Source organism: Cynara cardunculus (assembly GCF_001531365.2).
Source record: "Cynara cardunculus var. scolymus isolate 2C chromosome LG 17, CcrdV1, whole genome shotgun sequence".
In the NCBI taxonomy this organism is placed as follows: Eukaryota; Viridiplantae; Streptophyta; class Magnoliopsida; order Asterales; family Asteraceae; genus Cynara; species Cynara cardunculus.
In genome coordinates, this window is record NC_037544.1 from 31319725 (window position 1) to 31330032 (window position 10308).

Here is a 10308-nt window from a genome sequence, read left to right on the forward strand (position 1 = left end):
CGTAAAAAGGGAGCTAAACCCTTGATCACCTTTAATCTTAAACTCACACATGAATTGCGCTTGATACAAGGATTGATCCGTGCATCTCAGTGTATCTCATCCTAATAATAAGCAAGAACAGGGCTCCTAGGAATAGTCACGACATAGTTGTCTACATAGCCTTCTGCCATGAAATACGAGAGACAAAGCAGACAACCCTCGCCTCTATAGCAAGCCACTTGTGGTAAAGGTTTTCTAGCCCCAAAAACCTTTACCTTGAAGGAGTGTCGTGAGCCGGATGAAAATCCTAGATACTTGTCCGATTTAACAGATGGTTAATTAAGTGGTATGATGTTGTATGTAGTGTATGCCATTGTATTTTTACAATTTTTTTGGGTCAAGTTCGTATATTCTTTTTTTAAGAACTCACAATTCATGCATGGACATGAATAGGCAACGCTCTTTTTCCCGACGTTGGTTGCTAAAATCAATGACGTTGTCTTAAGAAATCAGCCAAAGTTATAAAGTTAGTTTGTCATTTTGAAAAAGCAGTTAATTAAAGTTTATCTATACTACTTTATAAACCAGATTTATCAAAAGTCTTAAAAACAATTTTTAATGCACAAAGTACTATACATTTATGCATAAAGTTTTAAAAATAACTCATAATGCATTAAGTACTACTACTTTATGCATCCAATCTTAAAATCTCTTAATCTACAATTAAAATAATATATAGTACAAGTTACCAATGCATATTATTACCTTTTCTTTTTATGTTTCCAAGATACTTTTGACATCTTTCACTCATGCCTTCACCCTCTTATACCTCTATGTCTTCTCTTCATCCCCCAATGTGAGATTCAAACTAATATTCACCATGAGTTATTAAAAATTCTATTATTCATCTCTCATTCAATTGCTCTAGAACTCCCACTCTCAATCTCTTGATTCTTTGTTCTTGTTGAAAATCGAACACATTTGTAGAGTCATTTAAAATTTGTGGAGTCATTTAAAATATGTTGGATTTTAAATATTTTGGATTTTAAACTGTTATACAATTTTTTTTCATCGATAAACTGTAATTGGAACCATAACTCTTATTTATTCAAATTGTATTAATATGTAAAGACCAATTGTAACTTATATTATCGTCAAATCTTCTCTAATAAAACCAGTGGAACTTGAAAATCGTTAAAATTCATGGCTCCTGCCGCATTGTACGAATACACAACTAGTTGTAATAAAACATATTTACATTTTGAAGGAGAGATTACATCATAAAAAATACTCATTTTTAAAAACGTGTTGTTAATAGAGAGTTGTCACATTAAAATATTAAAGTTTATTATATTATATGATCGTTAGCATTTTAAAAATGTTTGCCATAAGGAATAAATCATGCTGTTAATTTTTGTATCATAATGATAGACTTGTGTCTTCCAAAACAAAACAAAAGTGTACAAATACTCATCATATTAAACCTTGGTTCTCATTTCAATCGTTGGGGATATTACATCCTAATCACAATCTTGTAAGGGTTGACCTTTATCGTATCAGGTCGAACCTATTGATCCAAACTCTCTCAGTGATTTGATGATAATTCTTCTATACTTAGTGAAAATACTTAATTCTGTTTTTCTTAGTTTCAGCGATCATTACTGATTACTGAACATGTATTGCAACAACCTTAGTATTCCTCAAAGATAAAACTTACACAAAAGAAACCTTCAGCATGTTGAAGATAGAGACCAGTCTATTCATGATCTGAAGCGAACATTCAGTGATAATAAGACTGTCTACAACAAGTGTGAAATGTGACCAAGACTCAGCAATAGGTGAAGACTCCTCAACGATTCCTTACTATCACTGATTAAAGGGTTTTGCTTAACAAGATTAACTTTTGTCTTATCCTTTTCGCACAAAGGATATAGCCATGTTTTCCATAGAAAAGTACATATTTACTTTATTGTCTCCACACATGCTTACCAACTACATGAAGAACATTGTTCATATGCAGTCAAAAGTCTGCATATCTTAAAGACAAGGACATGCATTTCACTCATCTCTTGACACGTGGAATGTACTTTCTAAAACACATTTAATGCGGTGAGTATAGAAAGCTGAGAGGAGCCTCCCTCTTGCCATCACTACTCACACACACCTTCTTCTACTTACCTATTTCTTGTGCAAAACCTGTTCAGTAATTTCTCAAAAATTGTTTAGATTAGGTTTTTCTTACCTTATCTTATTCTGCAACAATCTGTAAATTCTTGTATTAATCTTCTTATATCAATAAAAGAATTTAAAGTGAAATTCGTGTGTTTGTATTCAATCCCCCTCTACAAACGGTTATACCTTTAAACTCTTTATAGAACCCTTATTCAGACCAACAAAGCCCAATCGGTACCTAAATTCCATAGACTAAGATAGTTGGATCGGATATGGTTAGGCCCAAATCAACAAACCCAACTTGGTGAGGCCAACACCGAACAATCCAAGTTCATTTCTTCGCACTAGTTATTCATGTTCATATATACATAAGGTTAATACGAGAGGTAGGGTGACTTATGCCAATGCTCATCGTCCCAATGTAGTAGAAAAAGTTACGACGCTTAAAGGTGTCATCATTGTGATTCGATGTGTGTCACTATAAAAAAAAAACTGAACAATCGCCTCCTATTCCAAGAGAATTATGAAACGGTTTTAGAATTGAAGCTCATCCATCGCTTCTTCTCTACGACTCCCTCGATTTTTCAAAGATTTAAATGGCCTATCCTAAAATGAAACAAGCCAAGTGAGTGTCACCTGAAGTAGGGTCGAGGGAGGGATATGTTTATGTACGCAAACTTTACCTCTAAGTAATATGTATTAAAAATTTGTACTTAATGCATGATAATAGGTTCTTATTTTTTAAGACTTTTAGTTAAATGCTTTATAGTATAGTATAGATATCGATATTTTTTGTTGAACTTAGTGAACTTTCAATCTTAAATTCTTACATATGTATGCTAGTTGAAGAAACAACTAGCATAACAAATAATTTATCGATAGTTATTTTTTCATTTAGTACTAAACAAACATATAAACAAAAACTAGTAGTTGAGTCGGGGGCTGAGCCTAAAAAATCATTGAGGGTTGTTCTTCTAAATAAAGGCAAAATGCATCAAAATGAAACAAACTTTAGTTTGGTTCCTATTTAGTACTGTAATGAATTTTTCTCCAATCGTTGTAACAAAGTTTTGAATATTTCTATTTTATACTTCTGTTGACATGTAATTTACTGATCTTGACGTGGATATCCATTTATGAAATATTTACCAAAGAGTTAAGATGAAGTGGACACAAAATTGGACATTCACGTCATCAAATGTTACATTAGATAAAAAATTTCAAACTTCGTTTCATTGATTGAGAAATTTTAGAACTTTGTGGCATTAAACAGAAAAATTTAAAGTTGTCGTTTAATTGAGAAAAATAGTTATTTGTTAACGTAAATATAAATTAAAACAAACTTTATTAGAATTTTAATTTATATATATATATATATATATATATATATGTGTGTGTGTATGCACACACTATATCAATAAAACCAATCTCAAAATTTTTATTTTTAAAAATGTTTAATATGTTAAAGACTTTTATATCCCTATATATAATTTATGTTTTCATCAAAAGCATGTGGATTGTTGTACTTCTACATGCATATTGCAATTTATATTAGTCAGCTATTCATTTTTCTTTTTTTCTTATGTTATTAATTATTTATTTTCTCTTCTTTATGTTAAATAACTATTCATTTTCTCTTATTTATTTCACATTATGATTTTTCATTTTTAGTTGGCTACCTAACGGTTTGAGTTGTTGTCAAACAACTTTACTCTCATACTTTCTCTTACTATATTTGATCAATCAAAGGCATGAATTTGTTATTTGATGTTATATCTGTTTCATTGTCTAAATAAGCTATGAAAATATTTGAACATGTTGAAGAACATGAAAGCTTCATGGATATATTATTATATGTAAGTCATTCAATCTACTATTACTCCAGTCTCAATTTAAAATTGATTTTGTTTCTTTTGTAATTTCATGATTTATTATTACCCTAATTCTCATTTATATTTTTTTTTCTTAAAAGTCACCACAATGTTAATAGAACATTTGAATATTGTTTATTATGATATGACATTATTAACAGCAAAAACTGCAGTAAAATCTACATTTTAGTTTTGATTCTTAAGTTGTTATATAGTAATAAATGTTTTTAATGTTGCATTTGAGAAATTAAGATTTTAAGAAAATATAAACTTTGATTAATCGGTTGATGTTCTTCAAATATTGTCTTTATAACCTTCAACTATTTATAATTAATCATGATTAAAAATAGATTAATTGTTTTTATGAATTTAGTTATTTGTTGTATACAACTTGACCAATTTTGACAACGAAGTTATGCTACAATCTAATGAGATCAGTACCATTATCATCAGTGTTATAGAGAATGAAGTTGTAACTAATGGAGTGAATGAAAATGGTAAATCTCTTATACACATGAAAAATGAAAAGGTTGAAGATATCGGATAATTCTATGCAATCGATTCCAAATGACGTATGTACCAATGAAATTTTTTACCCATTAACAAGATAATTCTATAATTATGAAATTGTTGAAAAATAAAAGAAGAGTATGACACCAATTATATGTCATTTTTGTAGTAATTTATTTTAGTTAAAGTACAATTAAATTGTATGTTATGCGGTAGATATAAACTATGGTTGTTATTAATAATTTTCATCACACGTCTAATATATTTTACAATTATTTTATTAATTATACCAGTTTTTATATGATAAATTGAGAATATTAATGTTCAGTTACACTCAATTTCATCGTTAAAAATATTGTATAAAACCCTGCAACATGTTCCAAGTTTATGAAAATAAACCAATTAAAATAATTTGTACATTTTTTTTCAACACGAATTTTAGTCATCGTGCAACGCATGATACCGATTAAAGAAAAAACCATAAGTGTTTGAGGTGGCCTCTCCTAAAGCCTAGAAACTTATTTTTCTTTTTCTCTTTCATTCTCTCAATATCCACTACTATATATTTTTGTCAATTTATGTTTTTTTGTTAAAAATTTGCATTCAACTCCAAACCATTCATTTCTTTCTATATTAATTCAAATGATAATTCCAAATCATTAATCTTTTCCAATCAATCAATTATAAATATTTATATATATAAAAACAACAACCATTATTCATTTTCATCTCTTGCACGCTCTCAAATTCTATCTATATCATATACATCTTTAAATTTATTTTCTTTCTCTTTGGTTTTTCTTATATTTTACTATTGATAATCTTCATAGTTTTTTTTTCACTTCTCCCATAATTTTATGTATGTTTATATCGTTATTTAGATTGCATTATAGTTTTTATGCATTATGTCATGAAGATTTGAAGAAGTCTTAAAGTTCAGTATTTGATTTTTTAGTTGCAATATAAGGTAATAATTTTATATTATGTGTTTCATGATTTTAATTGCATTATAATTTTATTTATGTTTGTATCGTGATTTTGTTTGCATTATAACTCTTATGTATTAGGTGAAGATTTGAAGTGTTCAAGTTCACTATGTAATTTTTACTTATGTTGAGCGATTTTTTCGGTTTGTAGGTTCTCGATTTCTTTAACTTTTATGTAATAAGTCTTGAAAATTTGAAGTTTTCAAGTTTGGGTTGTGGGAATTTATGATTATGATCTAAGATAAGGATTTTAAGCAAGTTTGATTTGTAATTTAGAGTGTATTAGAATGTTATGTATGTTTGTATCATGATTTTGACTGCATTATATTTTTAAGTATGTTTTTATCGTAAGTTTAATCGTATGATAATTTTATGTATGTTCATGTTGTGATTTTGATTGCATTATTATTTTATCTATTGGGTTATAAAGATTTGAAGTCTTCAAGTTTGGTATGTGATCTTTTACATATCGTATGGTTCATCCATTCACTATTGTGTTTTTAAAGTCAAGACAGGGGCAGAAGGCCATATAGGCCTTTAAGGGCCATAGCCCTTGAGCTTTTTTATTCATTAAGTATACATATTTTGGGCTTTTAATTACTAATTCCAAATTTTTTAATCCGAAACCCCCGTACTGGAGTCCACTAAGCTTTTAATCTAGCCCAACTAAGGTCTAAAGCTGTTGATTCTTCATCGCCACATAACCATATCGACCGACATATTTACACGAGCAACTTACGAACAAAATTACAATCTCCAGTCTCAATTATTGAAATTACAGACCTGTTGATATATCCTCCCTCCCCGCGTTGACCACTCTCGAGTTAGTCGAGTCTCAACCTCCAGCCTCTCGCGATCTCACCCTCTCAAATCTCCATGGAAGAGCAACATGAAGAACCAAATCCGAATGCAAGTGGAATCTCTGTGATTTTAACTTCATCTTCAACAAATAATCCGATTACAACCCCTAAATCACCGCCCGGGGGGGGGGGGGGGGGTTCATTCTATATTTCTATTCAAGTTTTAAGCTGCTATTGTTTGAAATTGTTTGATTAATAATAAGGTTCAAATTTGTTTGATACTTTGATTGGGTTTAAAATGCTATTATTTGAGCCAATGAGTCTTTCAAGTGGTTGCATTTAGAGGCCACAATGAAAAGTTAGATTCCATTAACAGGGGGGGAATTTTCTTGAAATATTGGAGGCACTTGGTGAATTTAGCATTGAGCTTAAAGAGTTATTTTGTGTGCTCCCAAATATGCATCATATACGTCGCCATTGATTCAAAAAGAAAATTTGATCTTATATCAAATAAGGTGAGACAAATAATTTGTGAGGAGATTGGTGGTCGAAGGTTTTTGTTTACTTGTTAACGAAGCACGAGATGAGTCTCATAAAAGAACAAATGTCTATTGTTTTGAGATTTGTTAATAAAGAATGATTCATTATAGAGTGTTTCTTTGGACTTGTTAATGTACGTGATATTACAGCATAAACGCTCAAGGAAATTGTGGAGGACTTCAAAGCCACGAAAGATCGACGAGTTTCACTTTGATTAGCGATGTTTGACATTTTCATATTTGACATCTAGTTTTAGAGTTTTACTACGTTTTAATTTTGGATTGTGTATTTTTGAAAATATATAATATATCAGGTTCGGCCCCTACGGTTAGAAAGCTTGTGTTCCTCCCCTGAGTCAAGGTGTGTGTTGAGAATGAAAAAATGATACATGTACACTATCCTCTCTGGTGCTTATACATCGTAATCATCATCACACAAAAACACCTCAATGCAAGCATCTTTTTATGTTACAATTTATTATGAAATTACGTTTCACCTTAATTTAATTACGTATTTTCTAACAAAATAAATTTTATCACAGTGCAACATGCCGTCTGTGAAATAAGAACCAAGTGGTTGTTCAATGAAAATTTTTCTATCATATTTATCTTTATTCTTTTATTTATTTATTTTTGATATACAATCAACATATTAATTGTTAAACCTTTTATTTTCCTACCTTTTTAACTTAATATTTTTTTTGTAAATGAAATTTGAATCCACAAATACATAAAACTACATATATTTTATTTTAAATCAATAAATGTATATTTTTAATTACATGACAGTTGAATAAATGAATCATCAAAATCAATCAACATATATATCAAAATACATTAAAATTTCTCAATCAATCAATATATCGATATATAATTAAAAATATATTAAATTAAGAATCAAGAGGTGGTTTAGTGAGAAGTTCCAATCATATTTATCTTTTTTTCTTTATAAATGAAATTAGAATGCACATACATTTATTTTTATGTACATCAATGTATATAAATTTCTATGTAAATGACAATTGAAAAAATAAATCATCAAAAATCAATCAAAAAAAAAAAATATATATATATATATATATATATTAAAATAAGACGAAAAGGTGGTTCAATAAAAGAATTTCGATCATATTTATCATTTTTAAATGAAATTAGAATCTACAAATATATAAAGGGTAAAAAAATCCAATTAACTTTAGTGTTTAGAATGATTAAGTTCTTAGACAATTTTTTGAAACAAATAAGTACTTGGACATTTCAAAACCTGTTAAATAACTTCTTGAACTTTTTAAAACCTGTTAGATGCATCCTTATGACCTATAAAACTGATTAATGCGGTAAAATAATGAAAAAAAGCTCAAAAAACCAATAAGCTTTCATATTTTGAGCGATTAAGTTCTTAAACACTTTTAGAACAAAAAAAGTACTTACATATATAAAATAAAACAAATATACCAAAAAAGTACTTATATTTAAAAAAAATTATTGATAAAATTTATTTTAATTAAAAATAAAAATTATTATGTCAGTGATTTTCAAAAATAAAAAAAAGATTTAAAAAAGATTACTGATTTTATTTATTTTAAGTTAAAAATAAAATATATTTCGTATATGATTTCTCAAATTAAAAAAAGTAAAAAAAAGATTTAAAAATGATTTACTGATGAAACTAATTTTAGTTAAAAATAAAATGTATATTTATTTAAATAAAATAAATTTAATCAATAATCTTTTTAAATTTTTTTTTAGTTTGAAAAATCATATACATGATATATTTTATTTTTAATTAAAATAAATTTAATTAGTAATCTTAAATCTTTTTTTTTATTTTTTTAGTTTGAAAAATCACTAACAAAATATATTTATTTTTGATTAAAATAGATTTTATCAAAAATCTTTTTTAAATTTAAGTATTTTTTGAAAATGTAAGTATTTTTGGATATATTTGTTTTATTTTATAGATCTAAGTACTCGTTTAGTTCAAAAAATATTTATGGACTTAATAGTTTAAATTATGAATGTGCATTGGCTTTTTTTCCAGATCTTTTCCATTATTTTACCATATTAACCAGTTATATAGGTTATAAGAATGTATCTAACAAGTTTTAGAAAATTTTAGGAGTTATTTAACATGTTTTAAAATATTCAAAGATTTATTTATTCCAAAAAAATTGTCTAAAAACTTAATCATTCCAAACACTAAAGTTTATTGGGTTTTTAAGACTTTTCCCATATATAAAATACATATGTTTTTATTTATATTAATATAAATAAATGAATGTTCAAACGAGAACGCTAACTATTTAAGAAAATAAGAAAAAAAGTCTCTAATGTACAAAATCACATGTGATTTTACATTAAATGGAAGCGGACGACTTTTGAGACCACTTAAGTCGCAGAGTAAAGTCGCCCGAATCATGTATAGTTTGTTATGTGAATCATATATGATTTTGTACATTTTTAATAATGCAATTATATAATGAAATATTAATTGAAGAAGTTTAAAGGTCTTCCCTTATTTCTTAAGGTACAACATGTGTTGGCTCTCTCCATCTTGCATATAAAAGAAAGCCATAATTGTTGACATTAATTGCAGTCGTCGATGTTCATAATTCTTGAGATACAAGACGCTTACACTTATCTCTCCACTAAGAAATCGTTTTGCTTTCTGATGTTAGTTATGTATAATACAAATATATTTTGAACTTTCTTTAATTTACTTGCTTTATATGTGTTAAAACAATATATTTTAGGTTGATTTTTGTTTCCTGATATTCTTGATAGTTTTTTTTTTCTTATGCCAAGATTTTTATGAGTTATCTTTTGGTTGCACAAATGTTCATTGCTCAATTTATTGTCAGTCCAAACAGCCCTACAGATTCAATTTTACAACAAAGCAAGAAAACGAAAAGTTGAAGTTAGATTTTTGCAATGACTTAGGAGTGGCTCATCGTCTATTTTAAGTTTTCAGATATGGTTCCTTTTTGTTTCTTTCAATTGATTTTCTTACATCAATGTAAGTTGAAATATTTGAAGGAGACATATCCTTATGTGGAGCATTTTTTATTCTTGAGTTGTTTCAGATTCCTTCATATTCTTGTCGTTATTATTACTCATTTTATTTAGTTTTATTTCTAAACAAATCTCTCTCTCAATATATACAAATTAGATTTTATTAATTTTTTGAATGATTTGAATACTATTTGTTGATGATTCTATTAACAACTAATATATATTTATATAGACAACCATCAGATCATTAATCCAAGTATTCATACTACCGCGTAACACACGATTCCCAAACTAGTTTATATATATAAAAAAAGATGGTGGATTTCTGTGTCGGTGAGAGTATAATTTTTCAAAACATCTTACTTTTGACTATATATTATATATGAGTTTCGGTTTCTAGGGTTTGCCACGATAACCCTAGGCATTAGCCAGCTTCGCC